This window comes from Chroicocephalus ridibundus, chromosome 1 (assembly GCF_963924245.1).
Source record: "Chroicocephalus ridibundus chromosome 1, bChrRid1.1, whole genome shotgun sequence".
In the NCBI taxonomy this organism is placed as follows: Eukaryota; Metazoa; Chordata; class Aves; order Charadriiformes; family Laridae; genus Chroicocephalus; species Chroicocephalus ridibundus.
In genome coordinates this window covers 104,647,685-104,667,893 of record NC_086284.1, presented here as the reverse complement: position 1 = coordinate 104,667,893, position 20,209 = coordinate 104,647,685, and the positions used below count along the sequence as shown (strand labels likewise).

At 44.8% G+C, this 20,209-nt stretch overlaps 1 protein-coding gene across 5 annotated transcripts in view; it reads right to left on the bottom strand.

Annotated features, from left to right (window-relative positions):
- TIAM1 (TIAM Rac1 associated GEF 1) overlaps positions 1-20,209 on the bottom strand; it is a 192,342-nt gene that overhangs the window by 156,277 nt on the left and 15,856 nt on the right. The gene's annotated exons all lie outside the window — the stretch shown is intronic.

Genomic DNA, 20,209 nt, shown 5'->3' with positions numbered 1-20,209 from the left:
ATGAAATACAAGAGCTGCTTGCTGGGTGTATGGAAGACCAGGCAGCTAAGAGACAGTCCTTTCTAGCCAGCCTGGTTGGTAAAGCTCGGCATGATTTCCCCAATCTGTTCTAACTATTTAAAGTGCTTCTCTGGCTTTTGTTCAGCCATTGCCAGGTATTCTGAATGCGTTATACAGAAAATCGTGTGGCTGCAAAGGGACACAGAGGGACATTAAGATTATTTCTTCTGACCATGGCTGGGTGGCAGAGGCTGCTCCCATGAGCACTCCCTCGGGGTGCCCGTCCCTGGCTGCTCCATCACCAGGTGCCCAACCCCAAAGACTATCCTGCACTCTTCAGAAGATGCCCCACGTCTAACACAAACCCGAACAAGGACACAAGAAATCACCCATTCAGCTTTAAAGGTCAGATCCCCTGGGAAGAGAAGGGAAACGCAATTTTGCAAAGCACTGTGAAAAAACACTACAACTGCAAAAAAAAAAAAGGGGGGGGAAGGGATTTCTGGTTAAAATAAACGTTTAAACTGCCGGTGGTTTTAACACAACTAAGAAATGAGCAAGGCCAAAGTTTTAAAAACACATTTTAAGCAACATCCTAGCTGAGCACTGGCTTCCACTGGGCCGCAAGATAATTGCAAACTCAAACACAAAGCAAGAGATCTCAGCCGATGATGGATTTGTCTGTGGGTATGAAAGCTCAAAAGCACAAAAAACTATCACATCAGCTTCCAGGCTGGAGGCCCAAACAAGGGCATTATCTGGGGGTTTGGAAAACAACAAAACAAAAGGAAAAAAAAGTCTTATAAATGCCATTGCTCTGGAAAATTAGCATTTTTAATATGAAAGTAAACATAAGGCTTACTTTATATGATGATAACTATCAGCATGTCAGGGTTTTTTTATGGTTTCTCCATTACCATAACAAAAGCGTGCTGAGCATCTTGGTTGAACTGCAGGAGTTAAAAAATGCATAACATCCCAACTTCTTAGAGATAATTTTGCAAACAAGAAGTGACGAGGATGCACTTATCCTACCACCAATTTCTTTTATGAATAACTTTAACAGCACTTGAAGTCTGCAGAGACCCAGTTATTTTATCAGACCTGCAATCCAAGATCAAACTTTGAGTGCAAGATAGATTAAGGTGGTAGGCATCCACCTCTGGCTTCAAAAAAAGGCTTCTCCTGAATATTAGCATAAAGGACCCGCTTTTGGGTCATGACACTGCATGGCATCATCTGTCAATGATGTATTGCCTCTCGGTAGCTCTTTGCCGCGCAACCGAAACCTCAGCAGAGCATGGCCAGGTCCCTATTTTGAGACAGAGCCACTCCCGGACTGGTCCAGCTCCTACAGTGGAGCACCCAGGGGCTCCCCTAGACCAGAAAAGACCCGGGGACAGCCAAATTGCCCTCCCCAGCTGAGACCAGACACTGAGCAGCTGAAGCCCATGCCTGCCCAGACACAGACAGGTTTCTCCACCCCAATGAATCCGCAGCACAGGGTATGGCCGCTGTGGGCTCCTCCATCCCCCAGCGCAAGGGACTGCCCCATAGCAGCAGAGCCAAGGCCATGCACGGGCCAGCCTCCCATGCACAGGCCCCAGCACATCAGGTGGCCCCGAAACATGCTGCCACATGTCCCCTGCTGCAGGCAGGGAGGGATGAGGAGCCTGGGACCTGAGCAAGCAAATCTCAAACGCTGAAGGTTCACCTGAGCCACAGGGCAGCACTCGTGCTGTTGGCTATACGGGTCCAGAGAGCGACCAATTTTGCAGCAAACAAAATATTTTTCTGCCCTCTCCATGGACAATTAGCAACACAAGCCTGAAACGTCAAAACCCGACTCTTAATTACCGAAGTCAGCACTTAATGACTCCAATTATATTTCTACTGATTTCTGAAAATTGGATTCTTCACTACACTTGCTGTGTTTAAATTAGTTTCTTACCTCATTCGCACTAATTATACTTTGACTAACCAAATTAAAATACAGTTGAGATTTCCACGATCCTACTTACAAATAGTGTGGATTTAAGAACAAAAAATTTCTTAAGCCCACCACCATCCCCATTTTGCATTGCCCTCCCGTTAGGACACAGGAATGCAGGGGGTTAAAAGATGAGAGAGATGCAAAGGACAGTATTTTGTTAAAATATTGTAGAAACAGTGTTTTAGTAGTAGGAAACAGTGTTTCAGTTCTGTGATAGAAACTCACTGTCATATTCCCCCCATACCACAGAAATTAGCTTTTCCTTTTATCCTAAAACACAACAAAAGTTACTCTTCTCAGGCTTACCATTACCAGAACCGCAGAGGACTCCAGCGATGAGAAGATCCAGACGTGCATTTATTGGGGGGAAATACATTTCTTACTTACAACTAACAGCGCTCTGTATCTAACCTTCACGCTGAGACCCCAGTATCTAGCCCCACCATCAAAACATGCCTATGGGATAAGCATGGCTTCTGCAGGGTGCAGTTGCATCCATTTGGTAATGCCTTTCCTTTACTAGGGAATTATTTTCAAATTCCTGTTTGTAATTAGTATTCAAAATAGAAAATGACAGGAAAGTAGGCATAACATTTCAATAAACTAATCAACCAATGCAAAGAATCCATAAAACCATAGTATTTTTGGGAAAGCCTTTATGCATATTTATTTCATGTGATACAGACAGAGCAGTGATTTCTCCAAAGATGATGCCCCTCCATGCGTTTTTCTCCCAAAAGTAGTAAAAACCATGAACAGCCCCAAATCCCTTTGCCAATCTCAAACACTCGAAGCACATACCCTCACATTGCAGCAGCCTGGCAACAGCCACGGGAGCTGTCGAGAATCCACAGTAACTATGGCAAAGCCAAGGTGCCCGTGCCGGCACCACAGGCAACATCGCAGCCCCAGCAATACAGTCACAGGAGTGTGTCTCAGCACCTGGACAAATTAATCCTAATCCCTGCAGGACCAGAGCCATTTCAGGAGCCAGCTACTCGGCACTGCATCTCAAAGAACAGACAGGCAATACACTGGCTGGGAGGTTAATACACTGAGCAACAAAGCCAGCCCCAAAGTTAGCTGACAGCAAATTAAAAGAAGGTTTCAAGTTTCTGAGGGACCACAACTGCCCCAAAGGAGCAATGACAACAAGTCCGAAGCAGTCTGGACTGATGTGGTGTGCCATCCTCTAGTTCCTTATGGCAAAGCAGTAAGACATCACAAAGCCCCCGCCAGCTTGCTACAACTAGAAAGGAATACAAAGCAAACCCTCTGCACGTGTTCAATGTGTATAGTGTTAATTCAAGAGGATACAGATTTATAGGGTCACAATATGCCGCTGTCACAGCTACTCCTTGCAATAATACCTTTTCATTATGTTTGTTTCTGCTTTATTTTTATTCATATCTTCCGCGGATACCCATTACTCAGCAGTGGTTGTTAGATTTTATGTTCACATATGGTTTAGAGAGGTGGCTGTTTAATGTTCCCTATATGTAAATAACTACATGCTGTTGAAGTCCCTGCTGTGCAAGTGAAGGAATGATTAGATTATAATTCTCGAATACAGAAATATGTCAAGTTGGTTTTCATCTACAAATCTATTAGAGCTTACTCTGGGTTACATTTTCTATCTTCCTTTTTACCCATGAATTCCCGCTGAATTTAATGAGCACACAGAGCAACCAGCAACAGACCAAAATAGCCCCAAAAGCAGGACTCCAGGAGAGCAGCCAGAGTGCAGCCCTCGCATAGGCATCCCTCTGCCTGGAGGCAGGGCTTTTGCCACTGCCAGTGCAAAGCCAAATCTGACGTGGCAATGCCAAAGGGGCCCCCCCATGTGCTGAACGAGGATGCCTGGGGAACCCCCACGGCACAGCAGAGAGCAGGGAGCCCAAGGAAAGACCACATGGGATAACACGGCAACCCTTGCCACCACCCATGCCAGTGCCCCATGTGAGCAGGAGCCGCCACACAGGGAACTGGCTTCACCACCAGCAAAAAGCAACTGTGGGACAACACATGCAAACCACAGTGCAGCACAGCATGGTAAGAGCCAGGAGGGGCAGATATCTGCATATTAAATGATTCTGCTTTTACTGTATTTGTGGCATAACCCTAGTGCTGCTACTAGAAACGAACACATGTTTTTCAGTGTAATTTATCATCTTTTTAATATGGCTGACAGCACTCATTTCAAATCAAAGCTCCCATGCCAAGCACATTAAAACCATTTTTATTTTTATCTAAAGTGAACGCCATGAGAGCCAGGAGCAACATTAACATAACCACTAACATTTCCAGCTTGTTTGGTATCAGAAATCAGCACATAGAATAATCTTTTGAACTTCCCAAGGTGGAGAAGAGCTCGTTAAGTAAATAAAGCAGATACACACGATTCATTGTTCAGCCGGCCTCCTTTCCTTGCTGAGCCATGACAGACCGCAGGAAACACTCTTGCTCCCTGCCACCCCCTACCCCTGATGCTCCCAGGCCTTTCAGTGCAAGGGAAGGAAGGCAGAAAGCTCACGCTGGCTATCGAGCAAACAGCCTACAGTCACAGGTAAATGGGCAGCAGCCCTTTCAACACAAGCACCCCCAAACAGCCCATGCTGCAAGCCACAAAGTGTTTGCCTGACAAAAAAAATGTCCCTCTACTGTAGGAGAGGGAAAGCCTTCATAAACCGTGATGCTCCACTGAAAGCAAGCAGGAAACACAGCAGGCAGCATCTGCAGCATCCAATTTCTTTCCAATAAAGAGGGATTTTGTTGGGTTAAAACTCCCATCTCATCCTAGGAGGGTGAGAACACAACTGGCTGCTGTGCACAGGCATGGGACAGTTGAGTAGTGATCGCTGCCAACTCAATCCAGCAGCAAAATTGCCTGACTGTACCGCTACTGCCACAAACAAGCACAAGTGCTCCCCAAGCAACTACCTGCCTTGGGACAGATGGGTGTAGAAATCAATCTCTTGTGGCAAACAAACAACCAGGAAAAGCCTTGGAAGGCAGGAATTAAGACACTAATCAAGAAGCCAGGAAGGAAGGAAAAATCTTTGGCCTGTGGAAGCAGGCAGTAGATAGCCTGAAACTGGACATTAATTCAATTTATACAAATGTAGTCCACACTATCAAGTTTGGGCATAGTCTTTCTGTAGTTAGGAGACATCAGAGTGACTGCAAGAGCTATGGGATTCAAAAGATGCTCCAAATCTTCTGCAGTAGAAGGAACATGCTCAGGTTTGCCTTTTTCCATCCCCATCCCACCCCCACACTCCCTCAGTGTACTAATGAGGAATCCTTGTCCAAATCCAGTCCCAGTCACTGATTTCTGCTGTCCTGCAGCTCTAACAACAGCTGATGGATCTGATTTCCTACTCTAGCAGCCTCTGTCGCATGGCGATGCTCTGCATATTAACAATCCTTAATGACACCTAAAAGCATCTGCAAAGTCTCAAGTATGGATTTTACCACTTAGTCCCATGTTTGGCAGACAGAAGCCATAAAGAACCGACAATGGTAAAGTATGTTTAAGGATCAAAACCAAGAAAGGAAAGCATTCATTAAGACATCCTCTTACTCTTGTGGAAAGGGGTATTAAGATGATTTTTCTCCTTGATCAGCAGTGGCAGGTGAGTTAAGATGATGAGTAATATTAGCCTGAAAGGGAACTTTTAAAAATAAATATGTATTTTTTAAGTTGGCAGGGAATAAGCCTATTCAATGGAAGCTGGGGGGGGGGGGGGCGGGGGGAAGGTCAAGGGAGTGAAGGAAAAGAGCTGCCTGCTTGCCCGTGACATTGTCAGCTTCGGACAGTGATGGAACATTAGTCCTTAGGAATATAAATCACCTCCAGTCAGGGCTGCCAGAATTCAGCGCTTCTCGTGACTGCTGAAGAGGCGCTGTCAGCTGATCCTTATTTCTCAAGTTTGGGATGATGACTGGGGTGGGATAAGGCTGAAAAGAAGGGTTAATTAAACAAAGAAGCAAATAGGCAAGAGCCTTTAGAAATTGATTAGACAATAAAAGTAAATGACTTGGCAAAACAACGTTGATTTCACTGCCAGAGTTCTAAAAACATCGAAGAGATAGAGTGCTGTTTTAATGATTAATATTCTCACTGTAAGTTCCTGCAGAAATGATAAGTACTGGGACATTTATTGGGGTAAATGAAATCACAATCTAGCCACCTCCTTCCCTACTCTGTAAAAGGAGAAAGAGTTGCCAACGATCTCGTCATCCTGAAACGAAAGCACCACCGAGGACTTAGGAAAATGATCACGTTGCCAAAATAAGGCTCAGAAAAATATATTCATCAAGCATATGTGGCATTTGTTGTTTCCTTGCTTGGAGGAACACTGCGCCAACACTCAGATAGGTGACCAAAAACCAAAAAGCCACCTTCCCTCTCCATTTCTGCTCTATAGCTAGACTCCCCATTTTCCACCCTCCCATGCAGATCTTTGGGAAGTCATATGGTCAGGGGAAGGCCCAGAGCCTTGGGAAAAAAATACATGTAGAACATATAGGTCATGCCTATGTTACTCATCTGATGGTCATTTAATGCTTTTTTGTAATATACCAGTAAAGAAAAGAGGCTTCAGTCCAATTTCATAACACTGAAGTCTTGAATCATCATGTTCATGAGGTCAGAACTACAACTGGTATAAATTTTCTTACCATCACCATAAATCCCAGCATCGTGATGCTGAAATATTCCAGCCGTCAGAGCAGCAATGTTGCAGACTGCCCTGCATTTTTAACCTCAATTGGACATAATTGTTAATCACTGACCCATTCTCCAGGAGTCCTCGGCAGGAGCGGGTTGCTAAGCGACCCGTTTTTGCTCCAAATACTTTTTAAAGCTAGTTTAGAAATTGCCAAAAGTCAACAAAATGAGTATTGAGTCTAACGCAGACAGATCCGAGGTAGAGGTGTGAGTGTAGGAAGCAAGTAAGATTAACCCGCACCTCTATCGAAAGCGTAGTAATACTCAGTGTCAGTTTGCTATAAATGAAAACACCTTAAAGAAGCCTTGCTGCAGCCCTGACGTAGCCTTCTGTTTCTTACCAAACTCCCGTGCAAATTGCCAGCACAAGAAGACAGAGATGAGGGGCCAGACCTCTATGCTCGCCCTGCTGGGGAGTCGCACCCACATCTGGGAGGTATAACAGCTGCAACGTCGCACAGCTGAGAGCAGACACCCCTCCGTGCCCACCTACCAGCCCCGCAGGGGTGGTGAGCCCAAAGGCTCACGGCTCACAGAGCCCACGGGTGACAGGCGACATCCTCCAGACCAGCGCTTGTGGACACCCGAAGGACGTTGCCAAACAAGAACAGCCTTCAGAAACACACACGGGGTTTTATCAGGGAAAACCACACTGTTCTTTGAAAGCTAATGGGAATATAGTTATTCTCCCAGCCAGGAGTGCAGGGACTTTCTATAGACTGATGATTAGAAATAATCAGGTTGAATTGATCAAGTAGAGGGTAGAAATCATTCAGTCTGTGTTTTTGAGCCTGTGTTGCCCCACAGCCTTCCCTTCGCAGCTCCCCCATCAGCAGGTACACTGGCATGATGCCATGCCAGCACCCAACCATGGGCCCGCCAAGCGGCACCTCAGGCAGCCAAATTATTTCTGCTGCGTCCCTTCAATGAGCAGGCAAGTCTGGGGCTCTCACGCCCCTTAGGCTCCTCAGGATTTGCAGGGAGGGACCTTGTAAACTCTTGGACTTTTATCTTTCTGGCAAACTAGCTCGGGTGGGACATGGATGGCGTAGGGAGGACTGTGAACACAGCCCTATCTCTCAGTCATGCAAGAGTCAGGTTTATTTTTCCTCCTTTTTTTTCTTCTCCCATTTTTTCTTGTTTGAAAAAGTACCCTGAAGAAGAGGACAACACGCACTGCATTATGTTGTCTCAGAGAAACACATCCTTCTCATCTTGCTATTTGGTAATGTATCACCATCTCATTAACAAACACTATGGTATGTCATTATTAGTTATAGAAACTTGATTTCTGTCCTATAGAAATGTTAAATAGAAGCAAGGCTGAGCAATCACATTAGATGTAGGAAGGAACTGAAAAAGTTGCAGAATTCAGGAGGAACATGCAGACAGGAAAGCTCTGAAGTTCTGCTTTTTCCTCCCCCCCTTTTTTTTTGTTGTTTGTTTTTAAATATAACCTACTAGCATAGGTTACAGTAGTAACTATAGTTACTACTGTAACTAAACTAGTGTAAGTTAGACCTTTGCGATCAGGTTCACAAAGCAGCTGAGCAATTCCGTATGAGAGGCTATGGCTATATGCCAGAGTGGATACTCAAGTAGCTGAACATGTCTTGTTTTCAGAACAGGCTGCGTATCAGTTTAATACATTTCTGTGAACGTGCCTTTTTTTTTTTTTTTTTTTTTTGCTTTACAACTTCAAGAAAATTTTAAAAACAGCCTAGCCCAACAGATACTGGGGAAAATACACACAAAAACAGTAAAGGCTTCTAGCTTGTGCCTCTGTCTTACCATCAGGAATCTTCTTTTCACCAAAAGTAGCCTGGGCTACAACACCAACGCTCTAGGAGTAACAGAGAAGGGTTGAAGAACAATGTAAGCTATATTTTGTAAAGAGGGAGAGAAAGATCTGGGCAATCAGATGATTGCCAGGGACAACACATGCTAAAAAAAAGCAGAGAGGTATGAGGATCAAGAGGTTAACAGAGTAAAACAAAGAGGGACCCTGAGAAAAGCACCCACCCAATGGAGCTGGTGGGCACTGTCTGGCAGGGCTCTGGCCAGACACATAACTGGGCAAGGGGACAGAAATGGGGGTCTCCATCGCTGAGCCTTCCCCCTGACCAGCATCCCTCCTCCTGCTGGGTGGGCCAGGGTGACGGGGAGACCGATGGGGAAGTCCTATGACTTGGCTCCATCTTCACCATAGGTGAATTTTCTCCTTCCTGAGCACCAGCTGAAGCGTACATCAACCTACGCCACTGCATTCACCTACACGCTCTGCAAACACTCGGCGTTTGTTTCACTTAGCCTCTGTTTTATAACCTTGTGAAAGAAATGCTATGAAATTATTAGCTTGGAAAAGAAATGATTAAGCATGAAGAAGTCATACAAAACCAGGGGCCCCATGAGTAATTTGACCACTTCTGTTTAGGCTATTTTTTGATAGTTTGTTACACGGGACTTAAAACCTTAACCCAATTTACCTTCACTGCTGCTTTTGGGGTCTGAGCGAGCTGTTTATCGCACTTGGTGATACTAAAATGAGCTACGCAGCATAAAGCTTTGTCACTGCCTTGTCAGTCACTCCAAGCAACACGATACCATCACCTCCAGCTGACCCATGGAAGTTAAGTATTGTTTCATGAAAAAATACTGAAGCTTGTCGATGGCAATCTGCCCTCCAGACAGACCGACCTTGCGCAATACCCAACCTGCATCCAAAGCCAAGGCATCACCCAGCGGGATTGCTAACTGGAGATAAATACTCACAGCACACGGGAAAGGGACGAGCCAGAAACACAAAACCAGTAACTTCAGGAAGGCTGCTGGGATTAAACAATAATGTTTCCACTGGTTCTGCAGAGGAAGAGCTAGAGACAACCCAGAATAGGAAACTTTGCCAAATAAAACTGCTAGGAGCTGGACTGCTCACTGCTCACTTCTGCAAGCAAAGCTTCTAGGAAAAGAAAACAAAGCCCTTTCGGCCCTAGAAGTGCCTGGAGTATAAAACCTGGACTCAGGTCTGTAGCCTGCCTGTCCCCAAGAATAAAAAGGATCAGGAGGGGAGTGCAGAAGGACAGTGCAATATGCGTGTGCATGCAGGCATCAAACAGGCGCTGCTGCTCAGGAGCCAGGAGACAGACGGCGGCAGTAATTTTAGGCCCACTGGCCTCTGCAGAACGATAACAAAAGAAAAAAGGAACTGTAAAGAGCTCCAAAATGCAACACACTTCTTGGAGGAAGACAGCTATTCCAATAGCACCTGATAAATGTTGCAGTTGTGAAATGATTTATGCCCAGAGGCGTCAAGCAACCGGCCTCACATCAAAGGCAGGGGTGACTGCTGAGATCACTGGAAGCTTTGCCAGTACAGAGACCTGAGGACCAAGCCTAAGATTTTCAAGGACCTCCATGACCCCTAAAGAAAGAAGAGGGGGGAAGAAAAAGGCACAAAAAGAGACAACCAGAGCTGATCCACATAGCACTCTACTCCACTGGACTGGAAGCAAATCCGACCGTGCATAAAATGTGACAATATGCATTTGGAGCCAAATTCCTACTGCATCAAACCCATTAAAACCAACCATCAAAGGAAGCCTCAACCTACTTGACACAAGCAAGCACCAGGTGATTGAGTCTGCCAGAGGTCTTGGGGCAGTAGAGGAGGCAGGCAGGAGCACCCACCAGAGAGTGTGGAAAATGGAGTGCACAAGATGACTTCCACAGTGTGGTGCAGACAGAGATGCATATTACTCCAGGTGTCTCAGGCTGGTCAAAGCCCATGCTGTTGCCAGAGATGGCAACTCCTTCTTCCATCTGTACCCCACATGCCAGACCCTGTCTTCTTGCAGCCCTGGATGCTCCTGCACCCATGCAACTTGAGGTGTGCAGGTGAAAGTTAACCCTTGGTGAAAAATCAACCCCATCAATAGTGGTTTCAAGCAGACTGGCTCCCTGAACACCTCACCACATGGTCACTAGCATTTTCCTTGTCTCCACCCTAGTGCCAGCCTCCCCAGGATGCCAACAAATGGAAATCCTTCTCCTTCTCCTCCCACTCCATGTCACAGGGATGCAGACATGGGGCAGAACAGGGTAGAGCTGGTGCAGCCGCTGCTGTGCTGAATCCCTTCTGGTAAAGTGGCCTCATGTTTCCAGAGAGCCATTAATCCATCACTCTTCAGCTCTAAAATTCATATAAATTATTTTATTCATAATTAATTAAGGTCTCTGAATGTGGAAATTAAATTACCATTTACAGTGTAAAAGGAGATCGCACAGAAAAACCTAGATAGCAGCAACAGCTCTCTCCTCTGCATGAATCAGGAGGACATGTGGGGGTGGGGGCTATCTGGCAGTAGCTTTAGGTCATAATACAGATTTCAGCATCTTTGAAAAGCTGCTCAGGCCCCAGCATAAGAGATCTTTATGTCTGAGGTGCCAAATTAACCCCAAATCTCAGGTGCCCCTCAACTCTGCTCCCAGTAATCCCCTAGACTCTTCCATTAGGAACACACTTGCAGGGCAGCAAAACACCCAGTGCTTTGTTGGGTTTGGTTTTTTTTTTAATTGCTTGTCTCCTCCGCTGGAAAACAAGCTTTTGGAGCACAAAAGAGCCGCTCCTCATCATATGTATTTAGACTCACCTTTCCATTCAAATCAGGCTGCAGCAAAAGAGAGAACATACAGGGAAACAGATGGCCCTGCACTGAACACAAGGCGTAATTCACTTGAGGGGCTAAGAGTCAGGGAGGGAAGTGGGATGAACAAGCTGCAGATCAACGCCACTGTTGAATTCAGCCTTGTATTTACAGCACAACCCTGCTGTAAATACTGTAATGTATACTACAGCCACAAACGTTTTCTCATTAACTCAGAAGGAAAAGATTCTGCAAAGTTTTTTTGCTTCTTGTTTCAATGGCAAAGCAGCATCTGAACCAGCGATGGGGATGATGATGACGACAGTTTTAAAGGCAATTTCCTCCCACCCCTGATAGCCCACCGATGCAGCTAGTATAGGAATCCATTATGAGAGTAAAAGGATCTTTTTCCTTTATATTCAGCTACCAGTTTGCCCAATTGCGAAGGAATATTTAGTCTGAGACAATGGTAGGGAGATGATCTGTATAGTTACCCAAAGAGACCAGGAAACAGACGTGTCCCGAGACATTAGCATACTCAGCTAGGCAGCCAGATTGCAGAAAGGGTAATAGCCATGTTGAAACTAAGCAAAGAAGAAAAGGTTAATATACGTGACCTTTCTGATTCTGTGCAGCCAAAAATAACAATACACAAACTACAGGAAAGTTTTAGGGCTAGATTCGCCCCTCACCCCCACTCCTGAGCACCCTCATATCTCGCTGAAGTCAGCGGGGGCTGAGTTGATGCCTGTGCTAAAAGCATGCACAACTTTTCCTGAACAGAGGGAGCAGGGGGAGGCCCCTTGCAGTACCCCACAGGAGCCTTTCAGGATCAGTTCTTCACTTGGCAAGACAAAAACCACCACGCCAAGTAACAGCACAGGCATGTTTGCTGCTGAAAAAGCAGGCTCTGAAAAGATCGAGAATGTGGATAGCAGGAACAAGAAGAACTGCTCCGTCTGGTCTCTCTTCCTCGTGCGCCCGTCTCCATGAACCCGTCTTTGTGAATCCAACCAACTGGTAAGTCTCCTTCTGCCACTGACGCAGGAAGGATGTGAAACCTCAATTAAGGATCCACGGCTCGCAGGCTGTCGTAATTCATGCCTTTAGCTCTGTAGGACCCCAGGTCAATTCCTGATGGGTAGCTGCTCCATAAACACAGTTCAGAGGCTAGCTCTTCCAAGATGCCTACAGACACACACGTGCAGAGGTATATAACTGAGCGCCAAAAGAAATGCAGCTATTGTGGAATCGTCAGGTTTTAAAACCCACAGTTTGTTTCTTGCAACATATCCATTAGGTATAATGAAAACATAGTTAATTTTTCCATTTCAGTTCAGGCTACTCCACATTGCATCTGATAGTTTACGTCCTGCAGAGGCCAAGGCTTGGCTCTACACATTTACGCATGGTCTATATTTACACAACACAAGCCTAAGAGTTAAGCAGACGCCCAAATTTCAGCAGAACTGCACTTGTATTTTAGTGCCATACCCAGAGGACCTTATCTCCTTATCTCCAGTACAACATGGCTCCAGCAAGCTTGGTTACCACAGTGAAGCTGAATGAAGCTCCCAGTTTCCAGTTGGAATGGACTACATAACTTCCTACAAGGGGCAGCTCAAATTCATCCCAGCATAAAGACACTATAAAATAAGGAGACAGGTGTGAAAAGGGAACAACTGAGGCATAGCTCAAAAAGCACACTGCATATAAACATCACTGCAAGGAACGCAAAGAGCCCCTCCAACAAAGACAGCTTCATTATTATTTGTAGACACCTGTCCTCTTGAAGACCCCAAGAGTTGCAGCCATGGCCCAGATGCCCACACTGCACAAAGAGACCCCAGCCCCTGTCTCCAGAGAGCCCCTGTTGACACATGCTGTCCCTGCACCCCAGCCACGCAGGCAGATCCCTGCAGGGGTGGAGCAAGGCATGCTCCCCCACAGGCCGTCCTCTTGCAGGGACTGACTGAATCCCCTGCTTGGCCAGGGACCCCAAACCAGCCTGCCTGCAGTCAGCACTGCTCTGCCTGCCCGGGGTATCTGCCCACTCGTGGGAGGCAGCGGGGAAGAAAGGAGACGTTCCCACACTCCCTTGTCAATACAGCTCTTTCTGCAGAACACTGTTGTGGGAAGCCCAGTTTAAATCACACTCTGCTCCTGCAAAACACGTCCCTCACCTTCCATTCCCTGTGCATAAACCTAACAACCTCATGGGACTGCTTACCAACACAGCCACACATGGATGTGCCATACAATCCCCAACTCTGCCACAGCACAGCATAAGCCTTCAAGGCATGCAAGAAGTCAGTGACACACGGAACACCTGGATTTTGTTCGCACGTTTGTTGTTTCATTTAATACCAGATAATCTCAACCACATGGGCACACATTTGCTCAGAGACCCTCTGAGCTCCCTGTTTGGTCTGAATGCAGTGCTGCCATCCTAATTTCTGCCCCAAGCTTTGGAACAGGTCCTCCAGAAGAAAGGGGGCTACAGCAGAGCACCTTGCCTTCCAAATGAGAAAGCCAAAACCCAAGGAAATCCACCATTTCCAACGAGTGTATACACAAACTGCTTGAGTAGACAGGAAAAAATTAATTTCCTCATCAGTGCCGCTTGTGTTAGTGACAGGACCCAAAGCAGCAAAACTGCCTTCTGCAAACCACCAAACCAAGATCACGTAACACGTCGTAAATACCACTCTTCAGCTGGGGATCAAGTGCTTTTCTTCCTAATGAGCCTTTCCAAACCAGAGCAGACAATGACCACAAAACAATTACAAAGAATAATATTAGAAATTGCCAATTAGGTATAGTATATTAAAAAAAAGCTTCAAAGAAGAAAAAGAAATTCAAGAAAAACATTACTTATTTTTACCCAGCTACAGACAGTTCTTATTTAAGGGAAAACACTTTGCAGGAAAACCTGTTTTAATTATACAATTCTTACTTCAAACACAAACAAATCCAAGCTATGGAAAATGCTGTACCTAGACTTTTAAAATGGCAATAGTCAAGCCAAGGAGAAGAATATGCTACAGTAATTAATGTTTCTTTGGTATTGACCATTTTGTTTTGCCCATGAGAAATAAACACTGCTGCAAAGTGATACAAAACACTGTTCCAGAGTAAAATCTGCCTCTGCCCTGTCCTCTCATTACTCCCTGGAAAAAACCTCAGTATGCACATGAAGGGGAAGAAGTGTGTAACCCCACAAAGGCAGAGACGCTGCCCCTTCTTTCCTTCCCAGACCGAGTACCACCTCTCTCCAGGAGCACCCACAAGGGGCTATGCTGCCCCCCACACTCCCCATGGGAGGGGAGCACTGCCTGCCACCCACCCACAATGCCAGGGCACCCAGGGGAGGTGGCTGTGGGCAGCAGCGATGCTGCAGCCGGTCCAGCCCACGCTGCCTGCTGGGGAGGTACCTGGGGCTGCCTCGGATGGCCTTCGGACAAGCAGCTTGGGTGCACTGCCCATTTCCACGGGAACCAGCAAAGCTGCTCATGGCACGGCAGCCAACAACCAAAGGTCACACCGATGCACCAGGAAAAAATAAATACTGGAAATTGCTGTTTGCTCCAGTGCAGAAAACTGTCTTCAAGTATAAAAACTTCTTATTTCAGCTCCATTTCTGTATAGTTGAAGCATCCCAAACTGCCTGAGGTTATCAGCACAAACATCAAACGTACAGAGCTGTATTAAACGCGTCAGCAGCTGGCCCAGTCAGATCTCTAAAAGCAATGCCAGTGCTGGCAGAGTACGCTGCTAACCCAACTACGAGCACCAGGATCCGAGGGAATTGGATACAAAGAAAAAAAGAAAAATTAAATAGATATATGGATAGCTAAGAAGAAAGCTCACCAGGCAATTAAAAAGAGAAGAAGAATATAAGACTTGTTCACATCAGACGAGAAATCATCATCCAGGGTATTTCATGCCATTAATTTTTTATCAGTACTACTCATTCAAGCCTAATATCAGATAGAGAATTTATACTTTTAGTCTTTTCAAGCAAATCTTCTTCCATAAAAAGGAGAACCGACCTGCTAGCAATTCATTGGCAATGAAAAAAGAAAGGAATTCCCTCTCACACACAGCAAATTCAGTGGCAAAACTCTATAAATATTGCAAACCAGTTTCATCAACATATCTGCTTTGAAAGGAGCTCAGAAGCCAAGGCTTAAAACAAGCCATTAAAGTAAAATACTTCCCGAGTGAAGTGTTCAGAGATAGGGTTTGGGGGGGTTTACTTTTTTTTTTCCCCCTCCCCAGTTTGTGACACTGTTATACCAAAATCTTGATCTAAACCCCAAAGGGCAAAATACCAGTAGAGGTCCTGATTAAGCTGCAGGAGGAGACCTTTGGACCCCTCCATCAAGCAGGAGACCCAGCCGCAGAGCCAGGCTGCTTCCCAGCAAAGCAGCTGAAAGCTGCTTCTGTCAGTGAGATACAGAATCGCCCCCGCTTGCTTTAGGTCTTAGCAGTTAGTACTGATGTCCTTGCTCATAGCACAGGAATTTAACAGTTAAAAGGGCAACCTCCTCTCTAGCCCAACAAAGAAGATTTGGTAGTCAGGAGAGGTCCAGCAATTGCTATGAACATGAAGCACAGCCGAGGTTCCTCTAGCATCTGCATCATTTCTATAGGGAATTCCCACAGCCGAGGTAGGGAGAGACATAGCAACTCTGTAAAGTTCGCAACAAAAGATGCGAAACAGAGCAACAACAACAAACGCCCCCCAAAGATGTGTCCTGCTATTTCTGCACAAACTACTTTCATAAAGTAAAAGGAAAAAAAAGCAAACTGATGCTTAAAATATTCTTTGGAGGTTACACGTTTAAAAATAAAAATAAAAGTTCTATTCTTTCCTAAAAGGAAACATCCTGAACGAAGGTCCTAGAAAAAAAAGAAATAAACTCATTACACAATTGCATACCATTTATTTAGGACCACTGTGATAAATGCACACAAGCAGTCTTCAGACAGGGTTTCCCCTGAACTTCCGAGTGTTCAACTCTTCTGCTCTTAACACTGAATAAAATAAATAAAATTGAATACTGTATGCATGAGTAACTCCTGACTTAAAATATTTATGGCAGACTATTATCATTACCCCTGACATGGGTCATCTGCAGTGCGAAGGCATTCAGATCCACAGCACAAGCAGCAAGGACTAGTAAGAATGATCAAAGGAAATGTTCTTTGCTACCTGGATCACTCATAACTGCTGGCAGGTCCCAAAGCTACCAGCCATCAAACAAGGGTTCCAACAGTCACAGTGGGATGGTTTGACTGCAGGTTTCAGAGAGAAGTCTGCTCCTAAATGCAACCCTGTATTAAAGCATCCACACAATTAAAGCATCAGCACAATTAAAACGAGCTGGAACAATCCTATTACAGCTAGGCTGGCTAGGTTCTCGCACAGACAAGCTTAAATTCATACTTAATTAGCTATTTTAAGGAAGCTCAGTAGTCTCTTTCCAAGACTAGCTTTCCAAAACTGAAGGGACCACCAGCTGCATTTTCAAAAGACAGTGTGTAAAAAAAAAAAAAAAAAAAAAGAGAGAGAGACAAAAACCATTTCCTTCTGCAGAAGAGGCGACACACAGACTGCAGGGTACATGGACTTTCATCTGCACCAAATCCCCTCGACGGCCGTGGGGCCACACAAGTCCAACATCACTGCGGGCGAGGCAAGAGGCTGCCTTTAGTCTCCTAAAGGAGCACTTGCTGGGGCTAGCTGCGACACGTGGAGTAGCAGCCACATTCCAGGTACCACTCGACCACTCGAAGTTTCACTCACCTTGCAGATAACAAAAGTAGCCACTATATGCAGCTGACTCCCTTACTCTCATTATACAGTATAATAGCCATCTTGCAGCCCCTGTCAGGGTTGTTACCCAGTACCACAAGGCATGAAACCAAACCATGGGGCAGCAGCGTCTTGTGATCCTCTCAACCTCATGGTTAGATTTTGATTTATTTATTAGCGTTTTCTTTATGAGACAGTGGCTATTTTACATGAAATGCTTAAGCACACTAGACCTTTGGGTCACTAGACTGACACCACTTTAACACAAATAAATACTGAGAGTATGCCAGATTATATTCACCTCAAAAAAAAAAAACAACAACCCAATTAAAGAGACTACTTGAACAGAAGTAGCAGCAGGTTTACTTTAGGCATCTGGAGTGGCAGCAGGTATTACGACCAGCGTACAAAGAGAGAGGTAAGTGGCACCAGGCCTCTGATAACGAGACAGGGAGATTAAAACAGACCCAAACATCAGAACAAATCTTGGAGGAACCTGAAGGGAAAAATCCAGGGTCTGACTATCACTTGGACATCATTGCAGATTTAGCTATACAGGTGGATGGATAGGTATCAGTGTTTAAATGACTTTAAGGATTTCTACAAGTTTTACCTTGTTCTTTCAAAAGAAGTTACACAAAATGATTCTACTTTGCTTCTGAATGTTTTCTCTGCACTAAAGGCTACAGATACTTCAGTCTCCTCTGGCAATGCTGCATGCTTTCAGGCCCTGAAATTCAGGACGTTTTAAAGTTAAATGAGGATGGGAAATTCAACATTTTAATCTCAGCAAGGAGAAACATTATTTCAAGTATAGAAAACATTGGCAAAGGTTAACAAAAGAGAAATTGACTCAATCTCTTCAAAATCTTAGAAGGGTAGAAATTATCTTCTTCCACAAAGCACTAAGGAAGCAGTTTTAAAGGAAAGCATCCACTGATGAGTGACATGGCTATATCTAACTTGAAAGACAAGATTTAAGGCTAGATTAAGTTTGGTTGGCAAGCTGGAAAAACTCCATCGATATCAACTGTACTGCCCGCTTATGAGAAGCCAGGACTTGTTTTATGGCGCCACACAGCGTGACCTCAGTTTTGAGCTTGTATTAGCTAGGAACAGCGTGTCCCACTGAAACATTAAAGTCTATGGACTCAGCCAAATCTTCCATCTCAATATGACACCAAGTCAAACCAGCAACAATTATCATCCTAGTCTTGAAATATGCAATAGCACATGCAAGAAATAATGCTCCACTTCATCTGGGAGACAAATCAGATCCTGGCACAAACGCGGCCACCTTTATTGCCTCAAAAAAGAGGCTGTTCCAGCAGCATTTAGCTGTTAGCACTTGATGAGAAAGAAGAAAAAAGTATTTATTTTCTTCAACAGGTATCTAAAAATTAGGAGGGAAAGGAAATTTCACATTGGTTACAATTCATCAAGGCAAGCATTTAGTGGCCAGATAACTGCTACATATCAGAGATTCATTTACTTGCCACAGTCAACCGCAGGAAAGAAGAAAACAACAAACTACACACACGCACACTTGCCTCTCCTTTCCTGTATTTCTGGTGTCTTCCCATTTTGTGTGGGTTGTGACACCACCAAGCAAAGGGAAAGCCTAAAGCATCCTGCAAACAAAAGAAGAAAAGCTGGTCTTTCACTGCGATAAAAGGAGGCATAGTACCTGCCTCTGAAGTACAAACAGGTTCAGACACCATCTCTTAGAAAGATAAAGAGAGTTTCACATACAATTCCTCCCACCATCTCAAGGAGGCTTTAAAGTACTTGGGGAAGGAAAGAAGGATGTGCAAGGAAGGAGAGAAGATTGTACATTTGCATCAGACACTTTGATGGTATAAACACTTCTGCGTACCCATATTTATTAAAGAGATGATTATGGCTACCATGCACGAGTGAAAGCAGACTTCACCAACAAACACAGCACGCAACATGGGTGGTGAAGGACGACTCCGGACTCCTAGAGCTCTGGGTTGAAGGAAGGTCTTCTACAGCTTCACACATGCACTGCTCTAACGCCGGCAGGTCCGTGACCATGGCAAATAAAGGAGGAAGAAGAGGAAGGAAGGGGGAAACGGAAAGCTGGCACACAGAAACATGGTGAAATACCCACCTCTGGTACTATTCAGGTTAAGACTGCACTTCAATAAAACACCTATGTAATATGATTAAGGGCATAGATGTACTAGAAATGAAAAAACTTTGGTTTTTTCTTATTTTCTGTAAAACTTGAGACTCAGTGATCACCTTGAGACAACTTGTTCTTTCTATCCACGATGAGGAGAAATCCAGAGTTGCCAGTCCAAGCTTGGTGAAGGCAATTTTAACTTCTTGTCTCCCCAAGCGCTTATGTATTTTCATAATCACTTCAGAAACAAAGCTCTTCTTAACACCTGAAAATCTGACTAACAATATATTTACAGCTAAGACCAAAGTATAGGTGATTATTCCTTTTCACGAAGGCCAAAGCAGGCCTAGAAATAAAACAAATTGAGCATAGATTTTCTCCCCATCTCAGATTGCATTACAACCTGCTGATGCTGGCTGATTTCCTACATGTAGTTTGGTCTTATGAACCTTACTCTTCTCCTGATGGTTATCATTCGCTATAATTGTAGGATTAAAGTATCAATCCTCTCTCGCTATCTCCTGCAGACTGTACCAAGTCCTCTCTTACCGCAGATTCAGCTCCAAGCGATTTTTGGCATAGCTCTCTAGAGGAAGCAGTTTCAACACTGAGGTACAACTGACAGCAGAGACCAAGAAAATAATTTAGTGACATGAAGAGAGATGCTTAGCTTAGCAGATCAGCTAATGAGCACACTAGTGCCGGAAAAGCCATATGCAGATTTCAGGCAGGGCAACATTCTTGGGTAACTTTCAAAATACTTGACAACTCTTATTGCTTCCTTGGAAACCCTTGAAAAGTATAAAATATAAAGCAATTTCCAGCTTCTGCTTCAGAGAGGGCATACATGCATTTAAAGACAGACACCAGC